Below are 15,551 nucleotides of genomic sequence, written 5' to 3' on the forward strand. Positions count from 1 at the left end.
TTTCTTTTCAGGTTACTGGCATGGATGGTGGTGACGATTCTACCCGTTGGCACCGGGATCGATTGGTTTTTCTTTGGTTTAATTTTTTTCTTTTTTAGGTTACCGGCATTGCAAAGGGGTGCTCCAACTGCGGCGTCAGCCGCGCCGTCAGTTGTCACACCTTTGCGGTGCCCATTGATGTATGCACTAATGGCTTTTTCTCTTTTTCTTTGCAGATTTTGTCATGGATATTTGTGGGCACAGGAGATCCTAGGTGAAATGGTGAAATGGGTTCATGCCACGAATACCCAGAAATGTATTCGTGCTGGGCTGGGGGTAAACACAATGATTTGGGTGATGTTAGCAAAGATGTTTACCATCGCACACTTTTTTTGAAATGCTCGGCAATTGGTCATTTGGGGGTTACAAAAAAGAAGTATGCGTAAAGCATTGGACCCATTCAAAGTATTTGAAAGCCAAAATGAGCTGAACCCTCGTATGGGAATTTTAGCTAAACTCAACATACTTGTTAAGCAATGGGTCAGAGGGGTATCAATGGCAAAAAAATGCGACAGCTGACAGCCAATGTACATCGACACGTGTCACACAATCAGAAGTTTTTATAAATCCGGTTGGAATGGTTTATTAAAAACTATACTTTTTTTTGAAAATTGTAAAACTTAAAAATTGCAAAGGCGTACGGGATAGAACGGCAAAAATATGGTTTTGGCGGATTTAGGGCGAAAGATAACGTCGGCGATCCAATCGCTAAGTAAGGCGACGGTCATCAATAGGAGGCACTAAAGTCTATGCTGAAAGAAATTTGCGCGTAAAGCAATTGCGTGAAAATGTAAGAGCCGTCATTGATTTTGATGAAATGGCTGGTGGGTTAAATAAACGACGCATGATACAGTCCGCTGTTTTCAAGAAACTGATCAAACTGTTTAAACGCGGAGGTTTCGAACTTATCATTGTTGATACATCTGGTCGTCACAAGCACGAAGATTCTCTGTTAAAAGAAATGTTAGCTGTATTGAAAGTTGTTTCGCCAGATAATATAATATTCGTAATGAATGCTTTTGTCGATCAAACTTGTGAGGCTCAAGCGGAAGCATTCAAAGATAAGGTGGATATTGGTTCTGTCATTATTACCAAGCTGGACGGGTACGCCAAAGGTGGAGGTGCTTTATCGGCAGTAGCAGGTGAGCATATTGATGACCTGGACCCGTTCAAACAAAACCATTCATTAGTAAACTACTTGGTATGGGCGATATCGAGGGCCTCATTGATAAGGTCAACGCACTAAAACTGGATGGAAATGAAGATCTACTGGAAAAGATTAAGCATGGTCAATTTACAATACGTGATATGTATGAACAAGTTCAAAACATCATGAAAATTGGTCTACTCTCTCAAATAATGGGCACGATTCCTGGTTTCTCACAAGGTTCCATGACCAAAGTCGGTGAACAAGAATCAATGGCACGCCTTTAAACGTATGATGACCGTGATGGATAGTATGTCGGATGGAGAACTAGATAGTCGTGATGGTGTCAAGGTATTCACCAAACAGCCGACGAGCTATGTACGAGTGGCTCAAGGTGCGGGTGTTCTCGAAAAGGAGGTGCGCGATCTTATTGCCCACTATACCAAATTCGCAGCAGTGGTGAAAACAATGGGCGGCGTTAAGGGCTTATTCAGGCAGGGCGACATGACGAAGAATGTTAATCCAACACAAATGGCAAACTTAAATCCACAAATGGCGAGGATGATCGATCCACGTATGTTGCAGCAACTGGGCGGAGCGGAGTTGGTGGTAAGTGAAACGCTTGGTTGAAGTATGCAATTGTGAGGTTTTAGCAAAAACGAAAGAGCCGTTCATGTGCAGCATTATGTTAGGCACCTATTTGTCTTACTGTTAAAAACCTGTAAACGTAGTTTCTGTTCTTTTCTTATGTGGATAAATTTTTATTCACAATTTTGTAAACTTTAAACAACTTAATACATTGAAAATTTAGTCGAAATTAGGACTGCATCCACGTATTCAATGCTAACAAATAATTATAAAATAACAAGTTTGAGGACAGTGAAAAATATTATGTAGTATAAAAGTGTTCCTTTGGTAGATGCCGCTTTGAAAGTTTGTACAACGCGCATGTTAGGTTTTACGGATTGTACATTGTCGGTGGAAAATCAACAATTGGGTCAGCGCTTCAACGACTTTAGTGGACTTTGTGGTTCCCTTTTTTTTTTTTTCTCTCGTTGTTGGTAATAGTGCTGCGGTTGGTACCGAAGGTTGGTGGTTTGGATCCGATAGACCGGGAATTACTTCTGTTACTAGTGAATTCGTCACTTACATTACAAAATGATGTTCCAGTTTATTTGCCGAAACGAGATGCAATGCTAGCATATAGATTTGTACCAATTCCATTGGCTCCAATCTACCAGAGCATTTTGAAATTGACCAATGTGTTCTGGCTATGATTGTGGCAAACATAAACGTAAAGAAATGTGTTTTTTCACGCAATTTGAACCAATCTTCAGGAGGTAAAAGAACATTAGGTGGTGGGCTTTTGCGACTAGATTTATTAAAAAGATTTTTCATCAAACATTACAAAATAATAGGACGCTGAATAGTAGCGAATATCAGGAGGTACAATTAAGATCACGTTATATGGAACCATGGGACCAGTATTGGTGTTTGGAATATCATAAGTGTTATGCACACTATGACCAATTTGGGAATGCAATATTCATATTAGTTATGTCCTCAATACCGACGCCTGCGATGAGATTTATTTGACAAAGGCTTTTATATTCCATTTGAAAAGATAAAACAATCGATTGGTAAAGTTTTCTATACATTTCCTTTGACGGCAAAGAAATGATTTTTTTCATAGCCTTATATTAAGTTGTATTGGATATTCATTTAATAGAAACGGCCGCTTAAAAAATAGTAAACCTAGCACAACATAAATTATTGCATATTAGTTTATTTAATATTACAAGATTTTGAACTTGAGCGTACAGAGAACTTGAATGTAGACCTGACCGAGAGTACAATAGCTTACGGTTAGTAGAATTTGTAACCTAAAATATATATCGTCGGTGAAAGCTCAGACCAACTGTTCTTGTTGTTGTATTCTTTGAGTTCTTGAAGTGATTATATCAAATCGCCTCCAAGACTGTGGGCTTACTACCGGGCTATGGGATTATTTTCACTTTTTGTTATTAAGGCCCATCTATGGTAGAAAACTTTTATATGTGGTTCGAGCTTTCATAGACGATATGAACCGTATTTATATCAATGAATATGTGTGATGGAAAACCTCATATTTCCTTTTCCATAAATTTAGGTGTCGTGTGCTTCACAATAAAAGACGTTACGCTTATATGCATCCACAATTCATTGCGGACGTTATGAAACCAGTGAAACCTGATGAAATTATGGATCAGGAAGTACCGAACTTACCTAGTGGTGGAACGAGTTACACATCCAGTCACAGCACGCAACTATCAATCAACGAACAAAAAGAGGGTGAGTTTAGAACTTGACTTGCTACTAATGTAGATGCTCACATCGTCCGATATGTATAAGCATCTAGGTTTGCATTTTAACTTGTTTTATAATTTGTTGCCAGTCCTTCGTTCACAAGTTTTTGTTTTTTGCTAATTTTTCGATTTTTTCATTGTAAAACTCAAAATTTATGAGTAGAAGAAAACCACACACACAACCACCCTTACGTATACGTGCATGGGTGCTGACAACCTGCACACACACATGCATGTGTACGCAACGCATGCATGTGCATGCATGCACACAAATGCGGCGTGAGTGTGGGTGGCTGGAAATATTATTAAAACATTAGGGAGGGGCGCCGTCAATCAAGTGAAAGTTAGGCATTGGGCCTAAACAATTATGAATCGATTCGTATTGATCAGCCGCAGTGCATAGGCCTATTTTTGTTAACAAATATTACTCTATTTATTTATAATTAATAGAAACAGTTTTTTGTAAATTCGAACAATTCATACAAATATCGTTAATCATTTTCGTGCACAAGCGCGCCATCTTTGGGAACAATTATCTAAGTTTTCTAATGCGAATTTCAAAGACCTAAACCTTTATGCACAAGCGCGCCGTCTTTGGGAACAATTGTCTAAGTTTTCTAATGTGAATTTCAAATTTTATGTATACTCGCTAAATTCGAAAGCACAAATGTTTCACCTACATACAAATATGGTTCCCCATTGTAGCCGCTTACTTATAATAGTCTCTACCAAAATCATAAAAAATTGTATGGTTACCCATTGTTGCCGCTTACCTATAATAGTCTCTACCAAAATCCTAAAAAATTGTTCCAAAATAATTTGTAGCGTACCAAAAAATCTTAAACAGAATTAATTTTTGACCGGCCCATTTTTTGTGGCAAATTTCACTTTAACGTAAATACATAAGTCTTTATTTAACAGATTCTTTGTTTTTTATTTTATTTAGACTCTTTTTGTTACAGGGTAGCATATTGATTTAAATATTTGGCATTGAAATTGTTGGCTGTGTACACTACATCTCCCTTTTTTTAGAATGCTTATGCATTTGGAGAATGCATGAGCATTCTATTTTTATTTAGTTAAGTATAAATTAATTCTATATTTTGTATTTTATGTTTGTAGGTTGAAAATTTACTAATTCTATTAATTTAAGTCTATTTTTGTGTATTATTATTTTCTTATTATTTATGATATTTCTATTCTCTATGTTACTGGGAAATTTTTGCTTATGCTCATTTCCTATTCTAGATGGGATTAAAGTGTTATTATTTTTATTATCCATATTTTCTACTTTATAGGGTATTAGAGTAAAATTATTATTTTCGTTGATTTTTTCTACCTTATAGATTATTAATAAAATAATTTTTCCTATTGATATTATTTTTTTTTTTTATTCTACAGGTTATTAATAAAATTATATTTCCTATTCTACAGGTCATAATAAAATTATTTTTCCTATTCCACAGGTCATAATAAAATTATTTTTCCTAGTGATATTTTCTATTCTACAGGGTTATTAATAGAATTATTTTTCCTATTGATACTTTCTATTCCGCAGGTCATTAATAAAATTATTTTTCTTATTGATATTTTCTATTCCCCAGGTCATAATATAACTATTTTTCCTAGTGATATTTTCTATTCTACAGGGTCCTATATATCTACTATCTATCTTATAACCTCTCTAAAAGGCGAGGTTTTCCTAGATGAAGCAGGCCAAACTTATATTTATATTAAAAAAAAAAATAATAATGAAGATAAATGATTTAGATTTTCTACTCCACAGGACCCTATATATATATATGCTATCTAACGTATGATCGAAATATAGGAGATTTAGTTTTCCTTACCTTGACTATTTCTATCAAACAAAGCTTTTGCATTGTTATTAATATTAAAACGTATAGAATAGGATGAAGGTTACAGTCATCATTGGCTGAAAATTGACATTGATCTAAAAGCGGGATCTTTGAGCGTATGATATACAGTAGATTGGGTAGATTAAGTTGCTGCTAGAGCAAGAAGTAGTTATATAGTGATAAGTGGTTAAACCAATGGGTACAGTGGATGCAAAAATTTTTCATATCTTTTCTTATACCACTTTTCATATTTTCCAGCAATATTTTCATTAGATCTTATGTGTCATGCGGTTTTCTGAGTGGCCTTCCCAGATGGGATCGTCATGATATTTATGAAGAATTTCTTTAATTTCTGTCGACATTTGTCACATGCATAACTTCTGGGGTTAATGCAAATATTTGATCTTTGAGAACTTGGGTACCTATTTTTTATTTTTAAATATGCTCATTATTCTTGACCAATTTGTCCGCTAAGGGACAACTGTCTTTTTCTCTTACAAGTCCTAGATTGCCGGCATTTTTAAGCCTGTTTGAGTATTGTCCTATGTCAGTAACTTCCTCAACAATCTGGTTGCTTGTATTACGCTACAATTTTTCTATCCTTTTGGATGAAAACGAGCGTGACATGTCTAATTGCAAATTTATTTATTAAGCGCTTTATTTATAATAAGGTTCTCTTTGTGACTTTTTATTTTCTCCATTCTGACTGTTTTTTAAGTTTCCGATCTTGTAGTAACTTTAGGTATTTTGCATATTTCCACTTACGTAAGGTTTTTAGTCAAGCATTATGTCGCGAAAGGTTTGTGGTATAAATCTTCTACCTTGAAATCCTTCATAGATGTTATTTTGATTAACTTCTATGGAAGCTACTACTGTGAATTAGCAAATTCTTGAACTTAGACAGTGCTAATGTAGCTTCTGCTATTGAGTGAGGCATTTTGCAGTGATTCATTTGTAATTGTTTACTGTTCTTATCGAAATTGGGTTGAGTTTAGAGGGTTTAGGGTGCTAAATTTGAATATTATATCAATAGCATGTGTATTAATTTTAATGCAAAAGATACTTACCAAGGTTTTTTTTTCTAAGCTAAATCCTCAGTCCCCTAAGCTAGATTTTTTTCCTTATATCAACTTTAATTTTTAGTAATCGATATATTTTAAACTCACTTATAATACTATAATTGGTAGGGGGGGGGGGGGGGGTAGGTAAAAATGGCAATTTATGCTTATTTCTTTGTTTTTATGTTTATTATATTAAGCATTCCATTTTACTTTTATTATTATTTTTTTCTTATTTGGTTAGCATTATAAAAGTTATTTTTTAAAAGGTTTATTTCTAAAAATGTTTGTTCTTAAGGAAAAATTTGTTTAATTTAACATTTTTGACATATCTAATTTTTCTTACAAAATCTTCTGAAAAAATTTTTTTCAAATGATGAATAGTTAAATACAGTTTATTTTTTCTTGTTTAATTATTAAAAATTAATTCCCATGATATTTTCTTTTTTTCATTTTGTTTTCTATGGCATTTCGGGCTTAAAAAAGATTTTCTATTTTGGTAAAACATCAGTAAACATTTCAAAAAAAATTATTATTTTTTTCACATTTAAGGAGTTTTATGAAAACGACCTAAGCACTTTACTTTGCTTTTATATGTCCTCTTCTGGACAATATTCAAATATGAGGAAAATTCAATAATTAGGAAAAAAGAAATTTTTACAGCAAAAATATAATTTTTGCTTGTCAATAGGCAGCCGTTAGGTTGCCCGTATATTTTCCTGCTTAAAAATAATGTCTATATAGTCAAATTGACTTCATAATTAAGCTAATATACATATAATTATTATCCTGCCAGTCCTGTTGTTTATATCATCTTATCACTATTAAAAATGTGGAACCCGTTTCAGTGTCATCCTTGCGCATGGGCCATGCTAATCTTCTCTGTATCGTTCCAATTTTAGTGTATGTTCTGTCGAAGTTTTTCAATTGCCGCAATTTTTATTGTTGGTGCCCGAATTTAATTCATCTTCTCTCTTTTTGTCTTTCTTTTAGAAGTATAATCAGCCAGTAAAATCCTTACCAATGAATTAGGCTGAATAATCAGCCAGTATAGTCAAGTTGGGATTGCCATATAAAAGATTAAAAATGAATAATGGGTTTTGAGAGGTTTCAACATCAATGAGCGAATGCTTCTTTATTCAAATATTGTCAGCTTATTTATACTAAATTATTCTAAACATATTCTTACATACATATTTACTTTAAGCATACATACTTACATACATATTTACCTTAAGCATACATACTTACATACCTACATACAACTTACCTACATACAACTCGACACAAAATATGTACCTACACACCTGTGTTGAGCTGTGAATTCTGTGGGAAATGCAACGTCCGCAAATTTGCTGGAATGCAAATTTGGTTTGGTTGTGCGTTGTACACACACCTGTATTAAATCGTGTGAATGGCTATGTCAGCAACAATTATCAGATACCTTTTTTTGTGTTGATGAAAATTTAGACTTTTTGTTACAGGGTATCATATTAACTGATTTAAATATTTGGCATTGAAATTGTTGGCTGTGTACACTACACTACATCGATGAGCTTTGCAATAAAATAAACAGCTATATCCCTGATCACAGAAATTGTTACCGACCAAATCATCGGCGACCTTATTTGCAACATAGACGTCCCAAATGTCGACCATTTTGAACATCCACGTTAATGGCACTACGCTACCGACTGTCTTACACCCCAAAATCTTGGGTGTGACGTTTGATCAGGATCTACATTTTGGTGAGCATGCAGCCGCAATTGTACCGAAAATCCAGAGCCGTAATAAAATCCTCAAATCTCTTGCTGGCAGTACTTGGGGTAAAGATAAATAAAAGCTCATTACCACTTATAAAGCAATTGGCCAACCGATTGCATGCTACCCGTCCCCAATATGGTCACCAAGCCTAAAAACTACTCAATTGAAGAAGCTACAGGCCTGCCAAAATACTGCTCTCAGAAGCTCGATGGTGACGGTCCTTTGCCGGATATAGATCCGATACGTTTTGGTAACAATGCACCATTAAGATACTAGCCCGAGCATCTCAGGAACGATTAATATGATGTTATTAAACTATCTAAGCCATCCCGCCCCAACCCCTAGTTCCACGAGGAACTTGGAGTCGCCAGAGTCTCGCCTACTAAATGTGTGTCTGATACATTCATATTTGTAACAGGATTCCTCTCGCGTAGACGAGGTTGACAATTCGGTTGCGGAAGCTCTTAAGCTATAAAGCTTTGTCGCTTATCAACCCCTTGAGTCCTCGTTTACTTTGGTGTACAAACATGTTATTGTTTTGTGATAGGGCTGAGCTACATTGCACAGAACGAGTACCCGGCGACGTTACTGATCAGTTTAACGCCTTACAGGTAGTTGGCAAAAGAAAAGGTATATATGATCAGAAGGCACTCGAAGACGATGCCTCAAAACTAACAACCAAAAGCAACAATTATCATTTTGCTGACACAAATTTTATAGTTTTTTCTTCCGGAAATGGACACAATCTTTTCATAATATTACTTAACAATTTAAGATTAGACATTATTTTCAATTTGTATTTTGACTTACCAGCAACAACAGAATCATGTTTAATTGTACGCCGCACAATCATTATAGCATCATGTAACGAAGCTCAGTTTCTTCCAAAAATTATTCGGCACCGCCACGTAAAATCAATGTTCTAGCATTAACGCAATCTTTAAATAATTATAAACTATGAAAATAAAATCAATGTCAAACCCACTATCAAACCTTGGAAAATGTTGAAACCTTCACCACCAACTTGACGTTCTTCAAAGTAATCACATTGACCCAAAATACTTGAATTAATATCATTAGCTGTAGTCATAACAGCACCCCCACAAGCTTTCATTGTACGTTTCAAATCTTCTTCTGGTACACGCTCAGCCTTCAATTCCAATTCTATATTTAATAATGCGATTTTATATTTTTTGTATTTGGGTCCACCAAAGGAAAGTTCAGCGTCCACAACCATTTTAGAAAAGAAATATTTTTATTGAGGAATAAGTTTGGGGACATTGCTGTGGCAGCGCCTTTTTTCCAATAAAGCACGTTGTTGTTCCATGTCATATTTTGGTCATGCATAATTGTAATTCTTTATATATAGCTTTAATGATGATACGTGCATGCACGCCTTCCTCAACATATGGCTTAACTTGTTTTAAGATTTAACCTGCTTAAAGTATTATTGAAGTGGTGCCATCGCCGACCTGATAAGAGAAACATTTTTATTCTACACATTCTAATATAACAAAAAGCTTACCTCAGCATCTTGAAATTTGCCGATGTCGACTAGAGTTTTACGGCTGTATGCACAATATCCAATAGTTTCATAATGGTTGCACCATCATTTGAAATTGTGGCCTTACCACTGGAATCAACAATATGCTTGTCTATACTGCGTGGACCAAATGTAGTGCGTACAGCGTCCACAATTGATTGCGAGGCATTGATGTTGGATATGAGTTGAGGTTTACCTTGAGAGCTATCGGTACCCAAACATTTTTTTACACAAAAACTTATGTACCCAATACAAATTCAGGACGTTAATATTTATCGACACGCTGTCCGGTGTGGCCCAAATGCTGGAAATATTCAGTTGGCACTGTTGAGAAAAAATATGGATCAATGAACAGAAGTAAAAGTGAAAGATGTTTTTTTTTACCATCTGTTGTTACTTTACACATTAGACATAGGAAACGGCGACCAGCATTTACAAATTGCATTTTAGCCTTGCAAACGATTACGTCTAATTGGACCCAATTAATAAATCAGCTGATGCAGGCATGCAATACAAAAATTAATTTCGAATATCAATACCTAACGTAACGTGGCGAGGAGTTACCCTGACCACATATTTTGTGTTCACCAATGGTGGCAATAAACCTTGTTGATTAGTTATAAAAGCACCACCAGCGCTGATTTTCAGTGATAACGCTTTTCGGATTTGGCATCTGATCGGGATCTAAACGGCGTTGGGCTTGATCATAATGTTGCGGCTGTTAATATATACCAGTACCAGGTGCAGGTGGTTGCTAAAGAAAATAATACAAAAATAATCATCAGCAATATTTGAAATATATTAGTTGTATTAGCATACATTATAACCAGTACGTGCGGGTATTGGGGGTTGACCCAGCATTGGTGGCTGACTGGGCATTGGCGCCTGTTCAGGTTGTGTGGGTGGCATCATTTGACCCATGTAACCACCTGGTGCACCTGGTTGTTGTAGGTGATAACCTGGCTGTTGAGGTTGTGGAGGACAACCAGGTGGACAAGGTTGTGGTGGATAGCCCGACTGTTGTGGCATTGGCAGATAGGTTGTTGCTGCTGCTGTCGTGGCATTGCATAACCCGGTTGCTGTTGTTTTTGCTGTTGTGGTATGTACCTTGGCATAACTGGATGTGGTGTTATTGCCCCACCTGGTCCAGTAGATGCGGGCGGCATACCTGAAGGACCATGTTGCTCATGGCCACCAAATGGCTGGTGCATAGGGTGTTGGGGTGGACCGGATTGTGACTGCATTAGACCAGACTGGCGTGGCATTGGACCCAGTTGCGTTGGCATTTGCTGTTCACCTGCTTGCTGGTATGGAGATGTAACACCGCCTGCAATTGATGTTGGTGGTGTAGCTGACCAGTTTGAGAACGACCAGTCTAGAAAAATTACAAAATTTATTAGACAGAAAATTATTTAAAAATATATGTTTGCGTATACTGCTTGTTTTCGTGGTGGCATATGAGGCAATACAGGTATAATTGTGCTATTTATAGTCATCTGATTGGGACCACCAGGTACAGATTGCCCTGGCGATGTCGTTGATGGAGGCGCTGGCGAATACATGGAAGTTGGCGCATTGGCTCGAGGTTTCTAAATGGATTTGCGAAAAATATGTGCAATTATCACACCTATCCAAATTTGCATGAACTTTTTATATTTACTTACAAAAATTATAGATATTCCACAATATTTAATGCTCCAAAATTAGCACAGGTCTGCAGCTAAATTCGCGGAAAAGGTTTTAGGCCAGGGAATGTACACGATATACACTCCAAGTTTAGCTAATGAATGTCAACCTCAACAGCACAATATTTTGTAATTGTATCACAAACGCACAATATAAATTAAAATATATCTCTTAACAAAAATTTTTCACCGCCAGACAATTATGTCGGTCAGCGTGACTGATCGATAAGTATGTTGATCGATGTGACAAATTGACAAATGTAAACAAATATACATATGCAAGCATTAATAATCCATTGGAGACCTCCCGCTGAGAATGTATAAAAATTTCGGTCGATACATATAGCTCTTTGTGTGGTCTATAAGTGCTTGTGTATTTTGTATTGTGAATTCAAACAAGGGGAATTTCCATGTCACAGTACAATAGTTCGTCTGGATGTAGGGTTTGTCATCAACGCCATGACACTCTTTTTGCATAACAACGCTTCTACATCCAATGCCGCTGTACCCACCGTACATTTCACCCCACCCCAACCACATGCAATCTCGTTTGGTACTGATCCGTCTACAAGCAGCACTACCGCACTGATGTCTTCATCTTCAAACTCCGTGGCCGGTTCGCCGACTCAAAGGGAGAAGGTTGTGCTGTTGGCAACCGCCAAAGTCAAAGTTCGCGATAGTTCCAGACACTGGCAATCAGCCCGCTTGCTGTTCGGCTCTTGTTCACATGCCTCCTTCGTAACTGAGGCTTGTGTTCAACGTTTAGGTGCGCCGCGAAAATCATCTGCAGTAGTTATTACAGGGATAGGTTCCTCACAAGGCGATCGCTCTGAGGCGAAGTATTGCTTTCGCTGTCCTCATGCTGTTCAGATCGATGCTTCTCCGTAAATGCACTAATTCTCCCTAAAATTACAATCGACTTGCCAACCCAGACATTGGCAATAGCATCATGGTCGCACATACAAGGATTGTTTTTAGCCGATCGGCAGTTAATGAATCCTAGACGCATCGATAATCTGCTCGGCATGTACGTTATGGAACATCTGCTTTACTCCGAGTTCCGGAAGGGTCCACCTGACTCCATGACTCAAAGAACTGTGTTCGGTTGGACGCTGTTTGGTTGTGTCGAAGAATCCGAAGTTACTACGACTTGTCTACAGTCGCTGCATTGTAAAGTCCAATTGGATAAGGCGCTTGCGTGATTGTGGGAGTTAGAGCAAGCAGCTCAAAAGCACCACCTCACTTCCGAAGAGCGCCATTGCGAAGAACTTTTTGAAGAAATGCATACAAGAGCATCCGACGTTGGATTCATTGTGGAGCTACCCATGAAGTCTGACGTGTTCTTAGGAGAGTCCCGAAATTTGGCTGTGCGAAGGCTACTGTGCATTAAGAGAGGCCTGGCTCGTGACGACGATCTACATGTACGCTACAACGAGTTCATGCAGGAACTCATCGACATAAACTTTGTAGTCGGCAGGGAAATCAGAAAATCAAACTTTTTACATGCCTCACCATCCCTTCGTTAAAGAGTTAAGCTCCACAACTAAGTTGAGAGTCATTTTCAACGCAGCGGCTAAAACTACGAATGGAAATTCGCTCAACGCTGCTTTGCTTGTTGGTCGACAATTGCAGCAAGACCTATTTTCAATTTTGACATGCTTTAGAACTCATCGATACGCAGTAACAGTAGATATAGCTTATAGCGTTTTCTTTTCTGGCTAAAGTGTTACGCTTTTTGTATGTCGCGGAAGGGTTGTTGTTCTATTCTAAAAAACAGGCAACGGCTTTAGGGGTATTTCGTTCTTTTGTGAAAATTGTTGCCTGCTCGCAACGCAAAAGCGTTTCACTTTTACGGTGTGGCGGTGTGGCAATGCAACTCTGTTAAACTTTCAATTCGCTCTTAAATTCCACATATACTCTATTAATATGAGTGAATATGGTGAGTTGAAATGTTCTTTGTATGCACTATAAATGTTGAAAATTTTCTGGGGTAGGAGTAACTCTATTAAGGCTTTACCATTTACTTAGGCAACAATTTATTTCAGAAAAGAAAACGCTATTAAATGTACCGCCAAATATGCGTCTCCGAGAAACACGCCGACTTACAACGAATCGTCTGGCGTTGTGATCCGTCTTTACCCATAGAAGACTTTCGCATGTTACGAGTAACTTATGGTGTGGCAGCTGCGTCCCACCTAGCCGTAAAATCCCTGCAACAAACTGCAAAGTACTCCACTAAGATTTAAGAAAGCTGTCGGTGTAATTTTTAATGATTTTTGTTACGTCTGGTGGTACAGACGTACCAATATTTCATATATTTATAATAAAAATGTAAGCAAAATACAAAAGATATTTAATAGTAAAATGTTATACTTCAAAAATCACGTGTGCAGATCCTGGATAACTCGAAGTGAGAGCTGTGTGTCGATATGTTAGCAAGATGTGAAACTTTGATCATGTGTTGCCAGATTGCCATAATGTCTCGTCTCAACACCTCGTTGTTTAGTATAATGGGCTCGGTGAAAACCTAAGTGGCGGGCGTCGAGAACGACCTGAGCGACGTAGGGATGGATTGCCTTGGTCTTCGCAATTGTGATTGCTTTGAGCTGAGTCATAATCATTGTGCGCAATTTCATGATTAGTTTGACCTGAGTTTTCATTCGAGGACATCTCATCGTTGTCTACGTTTTGAGTTTCTGATTCTTTTTCTAAATGGTCTGGAATATGATCTGCGCGTTCTGATACCTGTTTGGTCTACGATGACGCAATTGATTTGCGTGCATTCTTTTCAACTTTCCCGTGTCCATTAAGAGGTTGTACATGACGCTACCAATACGTTCTATTATCGACCCTGGTTTCCACTCATACTTGTTGTTAGATTTATGTATCGCAGCGTTAACCTTGTCGTCGGGATGGAATTGTTTTTTCGACTGGCCCCGTGCTTTCTATTGTACTGGTATTTCATATCCGAGCTTTGTTTCTCATCTGGTGCTTTTTCCTAGCTTGGTGGGAGCAGTAAATCCAAACGGGTACAGAGTTTTCAATTGCATAACAGCTCGGCAGGTGATTTGAAATCCATAAAATTTTGGTTCGGGGTGGAGCGATAACTCATTAAGAATGTTTGTAGGTTTTGGTCGGTTGTACCCTCCTCACTAATTTTTTTTAATGCTCTTTTAAGTGCGTCAAGAAATCGTTCCGCCTGACCATTTGACATAGGGTAATACGAACTGGAACAAAGATGTTGGATACCGCGTTCACGGATGAAGTTTAAAACTCTGCACTCTTGAATTGGGTTCCATTTTCTGATACCAACGTAATTGGAAAGCCGTGTATTGAAAAGATTTCATTTAAAATATTGATGGTCTGGTGAGTAGAGATTGACTTGGTCATCACTATATCTGGCCATTTCGGATAGGAGTCCACCACTACTAAAAAATAATATCCATCGACGGGACCTGCGAAGTCGATGTGTATGCGTTGCCATGTTTCATTAGTTGCAGGCCATGGGCGTAATGTTGTTTTTGTTGGAAATTTGGCCGCGAATGCGCATTGATGGCAGTCGTTAATAAAATTAATAATGTCTTTATCTATTGCTGGTCAATATCCATAGCTACGAGCGATTGCTTTTGTTCGTTGTATACCTTGATGACCCCGGTGAAGTTCTTTTAGAATTCGTTTTTGGTAGATTCTAGGTATAGAAATTGGATTTCCTACCATTATACAGTCCTTGGTGACGGTAATGGAATCTTTTCGCGCAAGATATTGTCTGATGTCTGTATTCTCTGGAAGTTTTACTGTTCAGCCCGTTTTGTAAAACGCGATAATGTTTTTCGGGATTGGATCTCTCGCAGTTTCGTATTGTAACATTTTCGACGTGATTTTTCCTATGTTTTCTATAATAACTGAATTTGCCTCGTTTTCTAGTTTGATGGAAGCTATGATGAAGTCTTCTGAATCGGTTACGGTGTTTTTAATGAGTCGCGATAGAACATCTGCATAACCGAAACTGTTTGTGTTTATGAATCTGATGTCGAAATCATACGCGAGTAGTTTTATAGCCCATCTCTGGAGATGGTTTGCTTGGTGAGCGTTAATTCCGGACTTCTTCCCA

General features: G+C 37.4%; 1 non-coding gene and 2 pseudogenes across 1 annotated transcript; 2 read left to right on the forward strand and 1 right to left on the reverse strand.

Moving 5' to 3' along the window:
• Window positions 1-856: 856 nt before the first annotated feature.
• On the forward strand, window positions 857-3,450 carry LOC137241757 (signal recognition particle subunit SRP54 pseudogene; annotated as a pseudogene).
• Window positions 1,820-2,830, forward strand: LOC137240048 (protein fuzzy-like; annotated as a pseudogene).
• Window positions 3,451-7,274: 3,824 nt separating the features above from the next.
• On the reverse strand, window positions 7,275-7,376 carry LOC137242950 (U6 spliceosomal RNA). The gene has a single exon (XR_010950420.1). It is a non-coding gene; the product is annotated as a U6 spliceosomal RNA (small nuclear RNA).
• Window positions 7,377-15,551: the final 8,175 nt, after the last annotated feature.

This window comes from Eurosta solidaginis, chromosome 2, assembly GCF_040869045.1.
Source record: "Eurosta solidaginis isolate ZX-2024a chromosome 2, ASM4086904v1, whole genome shotgun sequence".
In the NCBI taxonomy this organism is placed as follows: Eukaryota; Metazoa; Arthropoda; class Insecta; order Diptera; family Tephritidae; genus Eurosta; species Eurosta solidaginis.